The sequence below is a fragment of the Hordeum vulgare genome, chromosome 6H (genome assembly GCF_904849725.1).
Source record: "Hordeum vulgare subsp. vulgare chromosome 6H, MorexV3_pseudomolecules_assembly, whole genome shotgun sequence".
In the NCBI taxonomy this organism is placed as follows: Eukaryota; Viridiplantae; Streptophyta; class Magnoliopsida; order Poales; family Poaceae; genus Hordeum; species Hordeum vulgare.
In genome coordinates, this window is record NC_058523.1 from 25495224 (window position 1) to 25515487 (window position 20264).

Below are 20264 nucleotides of genomic sequence, written 5' to 3' on the forward strand. Positions count from 1 at the left end.
TGACAAATCCCGATCTCGATTCGTACCAACCCAACAGACACTTCCGGAGGTACCCGTAGTGCACCTTTATAGTCACCCAGTTACGTTGTGACGTTTGATACACCCAAAGCACTCCTACGGTATCCGGGAGTTGCACAATCTCACGGTTGAAGGAAAAGATACTTGACGTTAGAAAAGCTTTAGCATACGAACAATACGATCTAGTGCTAGGCTTAGGATTGGGTCTTGTCCATCACATCATTCTCCCAATGATGTGATCCCGTTATCAATGACATCTAATGCCCATGATCAGGAAACCATGATCATCTATTGACTAACGAGCTAGCCAACTAGAGGCTTGCTAGGGACACATTGTGATCTATTTATTCACACATGTATTACTGTTTCCTGTTAATACAATTATAGCATGAAAAATAGACGATTATCATGAACAGGGAAATATGATAATAACCATATTATTATTGCCTCTAGGGCATATTTCCAACAGTCTCCCACTTGCACTAGAGTCAATAATCTAGTTACATTGTGATGTATCGAACACCCATAGCATTATGGTGTTGATCATGTTTTACTCGTGGAAGAGGTTTAGTCAACGGGTCTGCAATATTTAGATCCGTGTGTACTTTACAAATATTTATCACTCATAGCGGACGTGAACTACTGTTGATCAAATGAATGACCCTGAACACCTACCTACGTTAGACATAACCCGACCGTGTACTCGATCGGAGAAGGAACTCACGAAAGAGACAGTCACGGTTACTCACACAGTTGGCATATTTTAATTAAGTTACTTCAAGTTATCTAGAACCAGTGTTAAACAAAGTTTCCACGTTGCCACATAACCGCGGGCACGGCTTTCCGAAAAGATTTAACCCTGCAGGGGTGCTCCAACTAGTCCATCACAAATTACCACAAGCCCCATAGAAATCCTCAATCACGAAGCTCGCGATCTCGTAAGGATTCCCTAGTGGAAAACCTCAACTCTGAGATTACCCAAAGCATCACCGGAATCCCGATGCACAAGATATTTCGTCAAAGGTAAAATTAATCTAGCAAGGCCGCTCGACGTGTCGACGAACCCGATAGGAGCCTCGTATCTCGTGCTCAGGACACGACGGATGGAAAAGCCTACAGGTGCCAAACCTCGAGTTGCCCCGTGGTGGCCCCGCAGTCTGTCCTTTTTGGACCAACACTCATGAGGATCACTGGCCCGGGGGTTTATTAAATTATCCTCGAGGTCCGGAAAGTCCCTATATAATTTTATTAGGTGATTAGGCAAATGTAGTACCAAAGTTGGGCCTTGCTAGACCAGCTTTAGTCTAAAACGAATTATCAAGGGGGTCCCCATAACAACCCCGATCGTGTTAGGAGCGCTCAATTATGGAGCATAACACCGGTAGCCGAAACTAAGGGGGCAAAGGTGGAACAAAACACCAGGCTAGAAAGGCCGAGCCTTCCACCTTTTACCAAGTATATAGGGGCATTAAATTAAATAGCAATTAATATGGTGATATGACAAGGAACCCATGTAATCACATGGAAGCAACTGCACCTGCAACTAGCAATGCTACACAGGGTTAAGCAAGCGGTAACATAGCCAATCAGTGGTTTGCTAGGTTGAACAGGTTGAAGGTTTCATGGCATTGTTGAGAGGCTGATATTTAACATGTGGTAGGCAACGAGACATAATCGATAGAAACGGTAAAGCTAGCATGGCAATGATAGTAATGGTATCTGGGGAAATGGTCATCTTGCCTGAGATCCCGCTTGGAATAAGAACAACTCCGAGATGTCGGCGAACCAACGTAGTCGAACGGGTCCTCACATCCGACACGCTTGCGGAACTCTATTGAGACGGAGGAAACCGGAAACAAGCATCAATACAGATATTCACCACACGATGCACAACACATATGATGCATGAACAGCTGAATACATGCAAGTCACGGCATGACAATTCACACAAACCAACACTACACGTTAAGTGAAGTTCAATATGCAACGAGTTGCATATTGACGAAACACCACGTTTATTTACTTAGTTCTATCCCGATTAGATACTCAGCAATATTAAATGTGATTAAACATGGCAAGAGGTGAAGCGCAATTAATCTACCTATCTAGGCATTTTAAATGAGGTCGAAAATGACATATAGCATCTCCGCGACGACCTCACATGTTAATTTACAATTCTGTCAAGATCTGAGGTAACACATTTAATTAGTTATTAAACAGAAAAACAAATAGGTTCACGTGATTATACGCGTCATTTCAAGCAATCTACACATAGAGAACGTCTCCAACGGAGCTACAGATCAAAAGATACAAGCACTGCAAGATATGATGGCATGAATGCAAAATGTGTGCAACGACGGGCACGAGCACTTCAAAACATACAACCAGCAAGAGAAAATGAATTTACACAAGATTCTAAGCAAGTTTCATGTAGGACACGATCAAATCGGAGCTACGGTTCAAAAACTACGAGCAAAACAAGAAATGACTACAATCTGCCAAAATCAGCCACATAGCATTTTCTACACCCTACTACTACGAGCTACTCAACTCAAATATAATCAACCAAGGCATGAAACGAAAGAGGGCAAGAAGCACTACTACAAACAACTAACAACAACTAGCATGGCATCAAGGATCACTAGGGAAAGAAGACACAAAGTGACATCTCACACACTATTTCAGACTTAGTGAAAATTACACTTCATGAAAGTGCAGTTTTCGATCTGGAGCTATATTGATAGCAGAAAAACCTATAGCTACAGGACTCCAAATGGCATGAAAATTCACAGCATGCTAGAGAAACACAAGGGCTACAACTAACTCCATTGGACCAACCTCAAAAGAGCTACAAATCACAAGATACAAGCAAGACAAGACAACAAAAAAATATAACAGATTCCAGACTTAGAAATATTTCAGCACCTCCAAATCAGCACTATTTCTAGCAACTTGAGGGCAATCAAACCACACCTAAACATGCATTTCTATTGCAACCAAAAATACCAGGGGCTAGACTAAACATCAAAGATCAACTCTCTAGTTGACAACTCCGTCACACGAAGCACGGAATAAATCCTACGAATTAAACAAGAGGGCAACATGGCAAAATATCGCATGAACTAACTTGCTCTAATGCTAAAACTAATTACACAAGTGGGGTTGTAACACAAAAATATCGCGACACTTAAATGCGACAAAATAACCTATACATGGGAAAATAAACTAGCGGCAATTCCTACACGCAAAAAATACAAATGACTGCTCTAAAATACATGGAAAATTAGTTTCTAAAACATGGGCATTTTATCTAAGACATACGAGCAATCCGGACTTGCGCGAAAAAATAAATACGGGACGCAAACATAATAGGACATCACGTTAATCTATGCATTTGGCACGATAAACTACGTCAAACAATTATGCAAGTTGTAAAATCGGATTCTACGCGAAATTCTAGTCAAGTTTCATATATAACTTGTCTCGATTCGGTGCACGGTCTAAAAGGTACGGGTGTTTGAAAATTGATGCTTTCTCTGAAATCCTAGTGCAGCAAAAAAAAGGGAAACAAGTAATGGGGCAAAGTTGGGATTCGATCCGATGAGCCCTTGGATCAATCCAGCGCACACAACCAGTGGGCTACGGGGCTCTTTTTAGAAAAATAGAGTGATGACCCTAATTATGGTGTTTGAACCAGAATTGATCAAGGAAACACGATAAGGATTCAGTTACAGAGCTTGCAAGGAAACAGAGACCTGCGGCCATGGCACGGGAGCATCGACCACTTGCCAGACCAACGCCGAGGATGAGGTCTACGCACGCTAGGATGGCCGGATCCAGGGCAAGGGACTCCATTCTTAGCGGATCTGGCGCGTTCCAGAGGAGCTTGCCTCCATGGTGCTGCAGACCTGCAGGGAAGAGAGGGGAGAGAAGTGAACGAGGGGAGAGAGAGTAGAACTCTAGGAGGAGAGGGATGGCGGGGTCCTACCTGCAGGAGGTAGCCAGCGACGACGAGAGCTCCTCGCGGTGGTGGGGCGTTGCTGGAGATGCCCGTAGGCGCGGGCACCAGAGGGAGCCAGCGGGAGCAGAGGAGGGTGGCCTGGTCGAGGCTGGCCAAGGGGTGGCGCTCGAGGGCGACCTCCTGCTCGAGCCAGGAGCGCAGAGGGAGGCGCGGGGCAGCTCGGGCTGCGGGAGGGGCGCGACATGGTGGGGCGAGCAGGCGGAGGAGCTGTGGCTCGGGCGAGGCGCGACCATGATTCTCGGGGCCGGCAGATCGAGGGGAGAATCGAGGGAGCGATGCTGACTGGAGGAAAGATCTGGGATGATCGCGAGGGGAATTTTTTAGTGGGTGGCGGCGGCTGAATCGAGATTGGGGAGTGGATCGAGGTGGAGGATATGGTTAGATCTAGGTTTACTACATATAACACTTGGTCGGTCTAATAGGCATTTAGACCCTTCGATTAAATCGGACGGTCAAAATGACTAGGTTAGGGAGTCCGGTTGACAAACCGGTGACGGTTTGCGGTAAAACGGGGTTGATCCGGATCCAACGGACACGACCGTATGATTCAGGTTTCGGGAGGTTTTCGGACTAGGCAGGGCACATGTCGGTGCATTGTGCAAAGGGGCTAGGCGGAGATGAGAGGGAAAACGGGCAGCCCGGCATCGGGGTTTTTAAACACCGACAAACGTCCGACGATAGACCGAATGCGGTGCCGCTACGGTCGACCGTTCGGGTACCAGACGAACTCCGATTGCGACGAAACTTGACACGCGGCCTACCTATATTAAAATGACACCGCACGTCAAATCTCAACCCAATCAGAGAAAGTTTAACACACACTTTTAAAACAAGATTCCAACAATGCCGCGGGCGCGTGCGGGTGTGGTCGGGCTCAGAGCGGACAACGACGAGAACCGGCAACTAACAACGGATGCAAGTTTGAAAACTGGCGGCAACGGAGATGCCGATGCAATGCTGATGATGCGCATGATGCGATGATGATGCGACAGAAGAAAATAGACACACGATGAAAACGGAATAGAAGGGAAAACTTCTGGAACGCCGGGATTGGGCTGTCACAACAGCGCTCCAACAAAGGCGTACTACGCCTATGAAAGGATCTAGATGGACCTAGAGGGAGGGTGAATAGGTACAATTACAAATTTTACTTGTTACTTAGCAATTTTAGGCAATGATGTGGAATATGAAGGTGAGCGTAACAATTGCAAAGATGGTAGTCGTGCTACGCATACTTAGCAAGACAACAATTAATTAAAGAGTTGAGCACAAATAATGCAAGTAATATAAGAAATAACACAAATACAAATAACCACAAGTAGAGAGTTAGGATTAAGTATAACTGAAACTCCGAGAGACGAGGATGTATGCCGATGTTCACTTCCTTGGAGGGAAGCTATGTCATCGTTTAGAGAGGTCGATGTTACCACCAAGGCACACCAACGCGACGAAGGATCACCCTATTCTCTCTTTGAGACAACACCACGAAGGCGATTCTCAACCACTAGTGGTAGACCTTGGGGTGGTCTCCAAACCCTCACAAACTTTCCGGGGGTAATCACAATGAATGATTCCTCATCGGAGTACTCGTACCACTAGGAGTCTCTAACCTCCAAGAGTAACAAGATGCACCGCGAAAACAAGGGGGGTCAACTTTTGCTTTGGTGAATGTGTGGATCAGGCACTCCTCCTTCACTCCTCAAAAGATCAAGAGCTTTGCTGGCTAAGAAGGGAAACCTCCAAGAAGTAGAGGTCTAAAAATGGTGGAGAGAGAAAAATCAAGTTGTTGTCGCGCCATAGGAAGAAGAAGGCTATTTATAGGAGGGGAAGAAATCCAGCTGTTGGGGGCCAGATTTCTACCAACCCAGGAAGTTCCCGGGCGGGGCAGGTTCTGGACCCCGGAAGTTCTGGCCAGGTTTCGCGCAGGTTCCGACTTAAACAAAATATTTGCACCCGGTTGGAGTCCCTCGGAAGCACTCAAGATGAGGACAGAAGATCCGGAGCCCGGAAGTTCCGGCCAGGGTCCGGCCTAAACAGAAACTTTGCACAAAGGCTAGCAGTTTCTATAGTTGGCCCGGAAGCTCCCTGGACCTTCTGGTCCCCGGAAGTTCCGGCCTAGACAAAGGCTTTGCACTGTCAATTTTGGCACATTTAAGAAATGGTTTTTCCAGAACTTATTTTTTAAAGAGTTTATACTGAGATAATTTTCACAATGCATCCCCTCTTAATAGTGTGGTTGCCCTAAGGACTCAAGAAAGAAAGAAAAACTTCCATGGCACTCCGTCTTTTTCTTTTTTCTGAGTAGAGGGGAAATAACCATCCATACTTCTCTTTACTTTTGTCGGAGCTGTTTACACTAGAGCATGTGGTTAGTAATACAAATAAATTGTCATAGATCTCAAAAATAATTAAGGGCAATGATGCACTTTCAATCTCCCCCTTTTTGACATAGATGACAATAATGCTAGAGAGGGTAGGCACAAAAATTATGTATGGTGTAGAGCAGTTTTGATGAAAGGAAATAACTCCCCCATAGCTTATGCCTTATTTTTGATTTGTATTTGAATGTTAAAGACACAATTGGAAGTAGCTCCCCCTCACACTGTGCTACCAATACAAGCAGGACATAGCAACATGAAATGATTTACTAACCTTGATTTTTGTGTGTGACGACACATATATAGGAATGTCGCTCACAATATGAGATACAAATATGGAAGATGCCTTGCAGTACATGTAACCCGTAAAGTGCATACACATGGATAGATAGTTTTTAACGAAAACACAGCGGTAAGGTTCAAATAGTAGGAAATAAAGCAAGGGTAGGAAATAAAGCAAGGATAGCAAATAAGAGAATAGGAAAATGATAATGATGACCCCTAACGATGAAACCTATTAAGAAATCCAACATCTCCCCTTTTGTCATTAAGATCGCAAAAGGAAGAAGACGAGGGATGCACTACTACATCCTCTAGTTGAGGGAATCACATGAGCCGTCGGAGGACTCGTCAGAGGACACCGGGCCGTCAGGGCGATGAGAAGTGGCTTCATCTCCAGCTTCGACATCAAACCGAGCAAACTTGGACTCGTATTGATCAAACGGAGTCACATCAGACTCAGAACCATGAGCAAGGGTCATGCCAAATGCACGCATCCCATCCTTAAGGGCCTTCACGCCCTCCTTCCTAGACTTGTGCTCATCCCAGTGCTTCTTGTGCATATCTTGCTGCACACAAAACATGGTCTTCAGAACTCGCCAGAGTTTCTTGCTCTTCCTTGACCCGGAGTCACTAGGTTCCCCATGATGATAAGAATGAGAGTGAGAGTGAGGTTCAAAGTGTTGTGAATCTGCAGCATGAAGATCCTCTTCCTCATCATCATCACCCTCATTAATGGTGGCCTTGCCCTTTTTGACCAACAAGTTAACGTTGGCGTGAGCAGTCAGACGCCGGCCAGCAAGCGCATCAGGAGCACACTCAGTAATCAAGGCAGTGATGTAGGGAGCATAAATTGGTACCTTGTGGTTCATCACCACACCGTACATTTCATTCCATATGAAATCCATCACATAAAAAGGACCAGAGTTGTGACAAGTGAAATGAAAAAGGTTGATGAGATGACCACGAATCTTATTTCGGTCACCAACCTTGACAACAAGCACTTCCCAAAAATCTGGTGCATGATAACATAGAAGGGGAGAAGGTCACCAACAGAGCCGACCTGTCCACCAGTCGGGTAGAAGGAAGACAAGTGATGAACCTTAAAGACCCATTTGTCATGGATCTTGTACCTGCGATCAATAGTAGTGTCAGTGAACTCATATCCCAAGAGACGATCCAACACAGAGAATGGGGCACAAACCTTCTCATCGCCACACATCCATGTGAGAGTGCATTGTGAATCAGTCCCAAAGTGCACCGTGGCATAAAACTGAGCCATAAGAGGTGGGGACACCTTATGCTGAAAGTTCATAAGAGGAAGAAGGTTGAGTTTGACACACACATTCTGAACCCCTGCAAAATATATAGTGTTGGTGGGGGTCTTGTCAAAATGAGCGACGTTGATACTCTTCTGAATGACAAACTTGCTGACAAATTGATTGAAGATTTCATCCTACGTGTGTTGCTTAAATAAGGTCCAGAACTTGGAGCTTGCCGCATGTTGATGCTCTTCATTAAAGGGATTGATCCGGTGCTTAGCATCCCACTCCGGTGTCGGCAACTCTTTCATGGAGATGGGCACGGGAGGAGGAGGATGAGCGTGAGCTGGCTTGCCCTTTGTGGAACTTCCCTTTTTGGAAATTTTCATCCATTTCTTTGACTTGGTAGGTGCAGGAGAAGGTGAGTCATGACCTTCAGACTCAGCATCAGGCTCACGATAGCAGTCAAACATGTTCTCGGGACCTAGCACAATAGCCTTTGTCTTCTTGACCATTTCTCTAGATTTGCATTCATACACCTTGGATGGTCGAGCACCCGAGCCAGAGCCACCTACTGAAGGGAGCTGATAGAAATAACGAGGACATAGAGTAAGTGCACAAGCTTGAAAGAAAGAAAAAAGAAATCGCATTGCATGAGGAACATGCCAGAACTCTGCTTAGCCCAGAAGGTCCGACGACCGGAAGTTCCGGGGCACTAGTCAGTTCACAGGGCTCCCTCCAAAACGAAGGTGAGGACGGCATAATCTATGCAATGGATGGGAATGAAGAGTATACTCCGGGGCTATGGTGGAGGTAGTACGGGGAAAACATAGAGGGAGGTGTTTATCCTCAATCTGTAAGCAAGTCCACAATCCCTAGGATTGAATCCATAGGGAAGGCGGTGAAAAGAGCTTGGGTTACCTTCATTCATGGGAACGGTGAAGAGCATGCGAGAGGCCCTCCGAGCCTCATGGAAGGAGGGAGGCTCCGGGAGATGATGTCTACTACGCAACCTTCTCCTTGTAGACGTTGTTGGGCCTCCAAGTGCACAGGTTTGTAGGACAGTAGGAGTTTTCTCTCAAGTGGGTGACCTAAGGTTTATCAATCCATGGGAGGCGTAGGATGAAGATGGTCTCTCTCAATCAACCCTGCAACCAAATAACAAAGAGTCTCTTGTGTCCCCAACACACCCAATACAATGGTAAATTGTATAGGTGCACTAGTTCGGCGAAGAGATGGTGATACAAGTGCAATATGGATAGTAGATATAGGTTTTTGTAATCTGAAATTATAAAAACAGCAAGGTAATTAATAATAAAAGTGAGCACGAACAGTATTGCAATGCATGGAAACAAGGCCTAGGGTTCATACTTTCACTAGTGAAGTTCTCTCAACAATGATAACATAATTGGATCATATAACTAGCCCTCAACATGCAACAAAGAGTCACTCCAAAGTCACTAATAGCGGAGAACAAACGAAGAGATTATTGTCGGGTACGAAACCACTACAAAGTTATTCTTTCTGATCGATCTGTTCAAGAGTCCGTAGTAAAATAACACGAAGCTATTCTTTTCGTTCAATCTATCCTAGAGTTCGTACTAGAATAACACCTTAAGACACACATCAACCAAGACCCTAATGTCACCTAGATACTCCATTGTCACCTCAAGTATCCGTGGGCATGATTATACGATATGCATCACACAATCTCAGAATCATCCATTTAACCAACACATAGAACTTCAAAGAGTGCCCCAAAGTTTCTACCGGAGAGTCAAAATGTGTGCCAACCCATATGCATAGGTTCCCGATGTCATGAAACCCGCAAGTTGATCAACAAAACATACATCAAGTACTCACATGAATATCCCATTGTCACCACAGATAGACACGTGCAAGACATACATCAAGTGTTCTTAAAGACTCAATCCGATAAGATAACTTCAAAGGGGAAAGTCAATTCATTACAAGAAGGGAGAGAGGGAAGAACATCATAGGATCCAACTATAGTAGCAAAGCCCGCGGTACATCGAGATCATGACATCTCAAGAACACGAGAGAGAGAGAGATCAAACACATAGCTATTGGTACATACCATCAGCCCCGAGGGAGAACTACTCCCTCCTCATCATGGAGATCGCTGGGATGATGAAGATGGCCACCGGATATGGATTCCCCCTCCGGCAGGGTGCCGGAACGGGCTCTCGATTGGTTTTTGGTGGCTACAGAGGCTTGCGGCGGCGGAACTCCCGATCTAGGTTTATTTCTGGAGGTTTCTGTATTTATAAGACCATATGGCATCGAGAACAAGTCAGGGGGACCCATGAGGGAGTCACGAGCCCCCCAGGCATGCCCAGGGGGGGTGGGCGCGCCTCCCTGGCTCGTGGCTTCCTCGGGACTCCTCTCCGGTATGTTTTTCTTCTGGTGTCTTTTGAAGGAAAATTGTAAGGGAAACCCCCCACAACAAAAAAATTTAAATAATAAGAACCCAAATTCGCGCCCGTGGAGACTTGAACCTGGGTGGCTGGGTTGTACATCCACTCTGGTATTTTTGATATTTTCCATAAAAAATCAGGGCGAAAGTTTTTTTCCGTTTGGACTCCGTTTGATATTCCTAGCTCAGAAAGGTCAAAAACAAGGAAAAAACAGGAACTGGCACTGGTCTCTAGGTCAATAGGTTAGTCCAAAAAATAATATAAAATAACATATTCATGCATATAAAACATCCAAAGTTAATAATATAATAGCATGGAACGATCAAAAATTATAGATACGTTGGAGACGTATCAGGAGCCGGCGGCACGCCGAAAGCCGTCGATGGGAGAGGGCTCGCCGCAAGAAGAGGAGAGTAGGAGAAGGGCAGAGGGGAGGCAAATGGGTAATAGCCCCTTCGGTAACCCCTGCCTACATCTAATAGCCCCTAAACGCGATGCTCGAAAGTTCCGGCCAAGACGGAAGTTCCGACGGCCGGAAGGTCCGGGTTAACCACAGAGAATACAAACTCTCTTAAAACCCAAGAAGTGGAGGGGGTGGGCCTGAGAGTTACCAAGACGGCCACAATCTCAACAACATTTTTAAGAGGATGGAAGAAGCTTGTGACTATACTCATAATGAGAGAGGCTTAGGTAGGGTCTGATCTAGGGTCATATATATCGACTACACTCATAATGCAGAAAACAGGAAACACATCAGAGAGAAACAACCACAAATATGAGTGTAGATAATGAAAAAAAATCCAAACTCACGGAGAGAAAGAGAGGGCGGTGGATGGATCCACCATGTTTGAGCATATGTGACTTGGCACTGCGAAGATTTTAACCTTGAGTCCGACATTACAACTCCAACATTTAAAGCACTGGGTCACACAAGTGAGACACAATAACTTTGAGAGTGTTTGGTTTGTTTATCCATCATATAGGGTGAGATAACTCACGAATTGAGTGTCTCCCCCTAAACACATGCCTACATATAGACTGAACATGACATAACTATATGCATGAGTGCAAGATTTCACATAATGTTGTCCAGTTCTAAGATACCAAGTTCACGTGTGAGTTGACAGAACCTATGTTCATCCAGTGGCTTGGTGAATATATCAGTAAGTTGCATATTCATGCCAACATGAGCAATGTCAATATCACCCTTTTGCACATGGTCTATTAAGAAGTGATACCGAATGTCAATGTGCTTGGTGCGAGAGTGATCACTAGGGTTTTCAGCAATCTTGATGGCACTTTCATTGTTGCATAGTAGAGGCAGATGTCTGTAAGTTATACCATAGTCCTTCAGAGTTTGCCTCAGCCATAACAATTGTGTTGCACAGCTTGCGATTGCAATATATTCCGCATCAGCTGTGAAGAGGGAGACACAATTTTGCTTTTTCTAGGACCAACTTACCAATGAGCGTCCAAGAAAGTGGCATGCCGCGGAGGTGAATTTTCTTCCCACTTTGTCTCCTGCTCAATCTGCATATGTGCACCCAATGAGATAAAACTTGGCATCCTTGGGGTACCATAGACCCAACCTTGGGGTGTGAACAAGGTATCTAAGAATATGCTTAACCTCCTTATGATGGCTTTCCTTAGGGGAAGCTTGAAATCAAGCACAAATGCCTACACTTAATGTGATGTCTGTGTTGGGGAACGTTGCATGGGAAACAAAAAAATTCCTACGCACAAGAAGACCTATCATGGTGATGATCATCTACGAGAGGGAGATCGGATATACATACCCTTGTAGATCGCTAAGCGAGAAGCGTTAAGAAACGCAGTTGATGTATTGGAACGTCTTTGCGATCCAAATCGCCGCCGTCCCACGATCCATCCCGATCTAGCACCGAACGGACGACACCTCCGCGTTCAGCACGCGTATAGCTCGATGACGATCTCCGCCTTCTTGATCCAGCAAGAGAGACAGGGAAGTAGATGAGTTCTCCGGCAGCATGACGGCGCGCCCGTGATGGTGGTTATCTATTCCTGCAGGGCTTCGCCTAAGCACCGTAGAAATCCGATCTAGAGGAGGAACTACAAACTAGAGGAGATGGTCGCACGCGGCTGAAATTGTGTCTCAAAAACCCTAAAACCTCTAGTATATATAGGAGGAAGGTGGGGCTAGCCTTGAGCAGCAAGGAGAACCTCCTTGGGCTCGGCCGACGCTAGAGACGAGGAGTCTTCCTCCAATCCTACATGGAGTAGGACTCGCCCCAAGTTGTCCACCTCTTTTGGTTTTTTCCACTTTTACCTCATGGGCTTTCTTTGGTTGACTAGTCAGCCCACTAAGAGCTATTGAGCCACCATCAAGTCCATGTGGCACTCTTGGGGAGTGGTGGGCCCCCAGTACCCATTCGTCACTCCCATTATACTGTCGGCAATGCCCGAAATTCTTCCGAAATCCAAATATCAACTTCCTATATATCAATCTTTGTTTCTGGACCATTCCAGAACTCCTTGTGACGTCCGGGATCTCATCCGGAACTCCGAATAAAACTTCGGTCACCAGAACCTATAACTCAACTATACCAAAACGTCACCGAACCTTAAGTGTGAGACCCTGCGGGTTCGAGAACTATGCAGACATGACCCGAGGCACTCTCCAGTCAATATCCAATAGCGGGACTTCGATGTCCATATTGGATCCTACATATTCTACAAAGATCTTATCGGTTGAACATCTATGTCAACGATTCACATAATCCCGTATACCATTCCCTTTGTCCTTTGGTATGTTACTTGCCCGAGATTCGATAGTCGGTATCTCTATGCCTATTTCAATCTCGTTACCGGCAAGTCTCTTTACTCGTTCCGTAATACAAGATCCCGTGACTAACTCTTTAGTCACATTGCTTGCAAGGCTTATATGTGATGTTGTATTACCGAGTGGGCCCCGAGATACCTCTCCGTCACACGGAGTGACAAATCCCAGTCTTGATCCATGCTAACTCAACGGACACCTTCGGAGATGCCTGTAGAGTACCTTTATAGTCACCAAGTAACGTTGCGACGTTTGATACACACAAGGAATTCCTCTGGTGTCAGTGAGTTGCATGATCTCATGGTCATAGGAATGAATACTTGACATATAGAAAACAATAGCAACAAAATGACACGATCATATGCTACGTTCATAGTTTGGGTCTTGTCCATCACATCATTCTCCTAATGATGTGATCCCATCATCAAGTGACAACACTTGTCTATGGCCGAGAAACCTTAACCATCCTTGATCAACATGCCAGTCAACTAGAGACGCACTAGGGACAAAGTTTTGTCTATATATCCACACATGCATTTATGTTTCCATTCAATGCAGTTATAGCATGGATAATAAACGATTATCTTGAAACAGAAAATATAGTAATAACTATTTTATCATTGCCCCTAGGGCATATTTCCAACAGTCTCCCACTTCCACTAGAGTCAATAATCTAGTCTCACATCTTCATGTGATTTACAATGTACTGAATCTAACACGCATACAGTTCTGGTATTCTTCATGCTTTGCTCGTGGTAGAGGTTTAGTCAGCGGATCTGCAACATTCAGATTCGTGTGCACTTTTCAAATATTTATGTCTTCTTCCTTGATGTAATCGCAGATGGCGTTGAAGCGTCGCTTTATGTGTCTGGTCCTCTTGTGAAACCTTGGTTCCTTGGCTAGAGCAATGGCACCAGTGTTGTCACAGAACAGATTGATTGGATCCAGTGCACTTGGCACTACTCCAAGATCTGACATGAACTTCTTCATCCAGACACCCTCCTTGGCCGCCTATGAGGAAGTTGTGTACTCCGCTTCGCATGTTGAATTAGCTACGACGCTTTGCTTGGAACTGCACCAGCTTAGCGCACCCCCGTTAAGAACAAATACGTATCCGGTTTACGACGAGCTCTTCGTCACCCCCATAAACCAGAAACATTTCCTTAGTCCTTTTCAGGTACTTCAGAATATTCTTGACAGCTTCCTAGTGTTACACTCCTGGATCACTTTGAAACCTGCCTACCATACTTATGGCTAGGCTGACATCCGGTCTTGTGCACATCATTGCATACATGATAGACCCTATGGCTGAAGCATAGGGGACGACACTCATCTTTTCTCTATCTTATCCACTTACTAGACATTGAGTCTTACTCAACTTTATACCTTGTAACACAGGCAAGAACCCCTTCTTGGATAGTTCCATTTTGAACTTCTTCAAAACTTTATCAAGGTATGTGCTTTGTGAAAGAGCTATTAGGCGCCTTGACCTATCTCTATAGATCTTTATGCCCAATATGTAAGCAGCTTCTCCTAGGTATTTCACTGAAAAACGTTTATTCAAGTAATCTTTTACGCTTTCCAAAAACTCCACATTGTTTCCAATCAACAATATGCCATCCACATATAATATTAGAAACGCTATAGAGCTCCCACTCACTTTCTTGTAAATACAAGCTTCTCCAAAAACTTGTATAAACCCAAATGCCTTGATCACCTCATCAAAGCGTTGATTCCAACTCCGAGATGCTTGCACCAGTCCATAAATGGATCGCTGGAGCTTGCACACCTTGTCAGCATTCTCTGGATCAACAAAACCTTCGGGTTGTATCATATACAACTCTTCCTTAAGAAACCCGTTAAGGAACGTCGTTTTGACATCCATCTGCCAGATTTCATAATCGAAAAATGCAACTATTGCTAACATGATATGGACGGACTTAAGCATCGCTACGGGTGAGAATGTCTCATTGTAGTCAACTCCTTGAACTTGTGAAAAACCCTTGCCACAAGCCGAGCTTTATAAACGGTCACATTACCGTCCGTGCCAGTCTTCTTCTTAAAGATCCATTTGTTCTGAATAGCCTTGCGACCTTCAGGTAATACTTCCAAATTCCACACTTTGTTTCCATACATAGATCCTATCTCGGATTTCATGGCTTCTAACCATTTGTTGGAATCTGGGCCCACCATTGCTGCTCCATAACTCGCAGGCTCATTGTTGTCTAGCAACATGATAGACAAGACAAGATTCTCGTACCACTCGGGAGCAGTACGTGCTCTTGTTGACCTGCGAGGTCCGACAATAACTTGATCCGAAGGTTCATGATCATCATCATGAGCTTCCTCTTCAACTAGTGTTGCCTCGACAGAAATTTCTTTCTGCCCTGCGCCACCATCTTGTTGAAGCAGAGGTTTTGTAACCTCATCAAGTTCTATCTTCCTCGCACTCAATTCTTTCGAGAGAAATTCTTTCTCAAGAAAAGCTATGTTCTTAGCGACAAACACTTTGCCCTCGGATCTGAGATAGAAGGTATACCCAACTGTATTTTTTGGGTAACCTATGAAGACGCACTTTTCTGCTTTGGGTTCCATCTTTTCATGCCGAAGCTTTTTGACATAAGCATCCCATCCCCAAACTTTAAGAAATGACAACTTTGGCTTCTTTCCATACCATAGCTCATATGTTGTCGTCTCAATGGATTTTGATGGTGCCCTATTTAAAGTGAATGTAGTTGTCTCTAATGCATAGCCCCAAAATGGTAATGGCAAATCGGTAAGAGACATCATAAATCGCACCATATCTAACAAAGTACAATTACGACGTTCGGACACACCATTAAGCTGTGGTGTTCCAGGAGGTGTCAACTTTGAAACAATTCCACATTGTCTTAAGTGAGCACCAAACTCATAATTCAGATACTCTCCTCCTCGATCAGATTGTAGGAACTTGATCTTCTTGCTACGATGATTTTCAACTTCACTCTGAAATTTCTTAAACTTTTCAAATGTTCTAGACTTGTGCTTCATCAAGTAGATATAGCCATACCTACTCAAATCGTCCGTGAAGGTGAGAAAATAACGATATCCACCGTGCACCTCTATGCTCATTGGTCTCCACACATCACTATGTATAATCTCCAATAAGTCGCTTGCACGCTCCATTGTTCCAGAGAACGGAGTCTTAGTCATCTTGCCCATGAGGCATGGTTCGTATGTGTCAAGTGATTCAAAATCAAGTGACTCCAAAAGTCCATCAGCATGGAGTTTCTCCATGCGCTTAACACCAATATGACCTAAGCGGCAGTGCCACAAGAAAGTGGCGCTATCATTGTTAACTCTACATCTTTTGGTCTCAATGTTATGGATGTGAGTATCATCAGAATCGAGATTTAATATGAACAAACCCCTCAAATTGGGTGCATGACCATAAAAGATATTACTCATATAAATAGAACAACCATTACTCCCACACTTAAATGAGTAACCGTCTCGCAATAAACAAGATCCGGATATAATGTTCATGATCAACGCAGGCACTAAATAACAATTATTTAAGTTCATAACTAATACCAATGGCAACTAAAGTGAGACCGTTCCGACGACGATCGCATCAACCTTGGAACCATTTCTCACGCGCATCGTCACTTCATCCTTCACCAGCCTTCGCTTATTCCGCAGTTCCTGCTTCGAGTTGCAAATGTGAGCAACAGAACCGGTATCAAATACACAAGCACTACTACGAGAGTTGGTGAGGTACACGCCAATAACATGTATATCATATATACCTTGTTTGGCATTGGCCGCCTTCTTATCGGCCAGATACTTGGGGCAGTTGCGCTTCCAGTGACCAGTCCCCTTGCAATAATAGCACTCATTTTCCGGCTTAGGCCCTGCCTTGGGTTTCTTCGTCAGAGGGGCAAAAAAAATTCCACTCTTCTTGGAGTTACCCTTCTTTCCTTTGTCGTTCTTCTTGAAACTAGTGGTCTTATTGACCATCAACACTTGATGTTCTTTCCGGATTTCTGACTCAGCGACTTTCAACATCGCAAATAACTCGTCGGGTGACTTATTCATCCCTTGCATATTATAGTTCAACACAAAGATCTTGTAGCTAGGTGGCAGTGATTGAAGAATTTTGTCAGTGATAGCTTCTTGCGGGAGATCGATCCCCAACTCACCTAGACGGTTTGAGTACCCAAACATTTTGAGCACATGTTCACTGACAGAGAAGAGGGTTGCATGTGGCTGAAATTGTGTCTCAAAAACCCAAAAACCTCTAGTATATATAGGAGGAAGGAGGGGCTAGCCTTGAGCACCAAGGATAACCTCCTTGGGCTCGGCTGACGCTATAGAGGAGGAGTCCTCCTCCAAAACTACTTGGAGTAGGACTCGTCCCCAAGTTGTCCACCTCTTTTGGTTTTTTCCACTTTTACCTCATGTGTTTTCTTTGGTTGACTAGTCAGCCCACTAAGAGGTATTGCGCCACCATCAAGTCCATGTGGACCTCTTGGGGAGTGGTGGACCCACCTGGTGGGCCCCCGGTACCCATTCGTCACTCCCGGTACACTGCCGACAATGCCCGAAATTCTTCCAGAATCCAAATATCAACTTCCTATATATCAATCTTCATTTTCGGACCATTCCGGAACTCCTTGTGACGTCCGGGATATCATCAGGGACTCTGAATAAAACTTCGGTCACCAGCACCTATAACTCAACTATACTGAAACGTCACCGAACCTTAAGTGTGCACACCCTGCAGGTTCGAGAACTATGTAGACATGACCCGAGACACTCTTCGGTCAATATCCAATAGCGGGATTTGGATGTCCATATTGGATCCTACATATTCTACGAAGATCTTGTCGTTTGAACCTCTATGTCAAGGATTCACATAATCTTGTATACCATTCCCTTTGTCCTTCGGTATGTTACTTACCCGAGATTCGATCATCGGTATCTCTATACCTATTTCAATCTCGTTACCGGCAAGTCTCTTTACTCGTTCCGTAATACAAGATCCTGTGACTAACTCGTTAGTCACATTGCTTGCAAGGCTTTATATGTGATGTTGTATTACCGAGTGGGCCCCGAGATACCTCTCCGTCACACTGAGTGACAAATCCCAGTCTTGATGCATGCTAACTCAAAGGACACCGTCGGAGATGCCTGTAGAGTACCTTTATATTCACCTAGTAACATTGCGATGTTTGATACACACAAGGCATTCCTCATGTGTCAGTGAGTTACATGATCTCATGGTCATAGGAATGAATACTTGACATGCAGAAAACAATAGCAACAAAATGACACAATCATATGCTACGTTCATAGTTTGGGTCTTGTCCATCACATCATTCTCCTAATGATGTGATCCCATCATCAAGTGACAACACTTGTCTATGTCCAGGAAACCTTAACCATCCTTGATCAACATGCTAGTCAACTAGAGACTCACTAGGGACACAATTTTGTCTATATATCCACACATGCATTTATGTTTCCATTCAATTAGCATGGATAATAAACGATTATCTTGATACATGAAATATAATAATAACTATTTTATCATTGCCTCTAGGGCATATTTCCAAGAGTCGGGTCTAGATGCACAAAGGTAAAGCAATGAACCAATCATAGAGCAGTAAATAGATGGGTCAAATGGAATACTGTTTGTGTCCTCGTTAAGAGAAGTTGTGGTTGGCATGGGTACCTTGCATGGACTAGTGTTTGTCATGCCTCACTTTGCAAGAATATTCTTTAAGTAGTTGGTTTGAGATAGAAAAATTCCTTATTGACATTGTTAGATTTGGAAACCGAGAAAGAACTTCAAATCCGTGTTCAGCGACATTTCAAAGTTCTTTATCATGGAGTCCGCAAATTTCTTGCATAAATTTCTTGTATTATTCAAGTAAACAGAGTAACCATTATTCTCTTTAAATGAATAACCGTATTGCAATAAACACAATCTAATCATGTCCATGCTCAACGCAAATACCAAATAACAATTATTTAGGTTCAACACTAATCCCTGATAGTAGAAGGAGCGTGCGATGTTTGATCTCATCAACCTTGGAATTACTTCCAACACACATCGTCACCTCACCCTTGCTAGTATCCGTTTATTCTGTAGCTATAATTTTGAGTTACTAACATTTAGCAACTGAACCGGTATCTAATACCCCGTTGCTACTAGGAGTATTATCATGGTACACATCAATATCACATATATCCAATATACTTTCGTCGACTTTGCCAGCCTTATTATCTACTAAGTAACTAGGGTTAGTTTCGCTTCAGTGACCGTTCAAGCACTTAGTCTCGGGTTTGGTTCAACCTTGGGTTTCTTTACTACAGTGGCAACTGGCTTGCCATTTCATGAAGTGTCCCTTTTAACCCTTGCCCTTCTCGAAACTAGTAGTTTTACTAACCATCAACACTTGATGCTCCTACTTGATTTCTACCTTCGTGGTGTCAAACATCGCGAATAGCTCAAGGATCTTCATCTCTATCCCTGATATGTTATAGTTCATCACGAAGCTCTGTAGCTTCATGGCGGTGACTTTGGAGAACTATGTAAATCACTATCTTATCTGTAAGATCAACTCCCACTCGATTCAAGAAATTGTAGTACTCAGACAATCTGAGCACATGCTCAACGATTGAACTTTTCTCCCTTACTTCATAGACAAAGAATCTTGTCGGAGGTCCTATACCTCTCAACACGGGCACGAGCCTGAAATCCCAATTTTATCTCTTGGAACATCTCATATGTCCCATGACGTTCGAAACATCTTCGGCACCTCAATTCTAAGACGTTTAAGCATTATGCACTGAACTATCATGTAGTCATCAAAAACGTGTATGTCAGATATTCGCAACATCTACACACGATGCTCGGGGTTTAGCAGACCGAGCAGTGTATTAAGGACATAAGCCTTCTCTGCAGCAATGAGGACAATCCTCAGTTTATGAACCTAGTCCGCATAATTGCTACTATCATCTTTCAACAAAATTTTCTCTAGGAACATATCAAAAATAGTAGAGCTA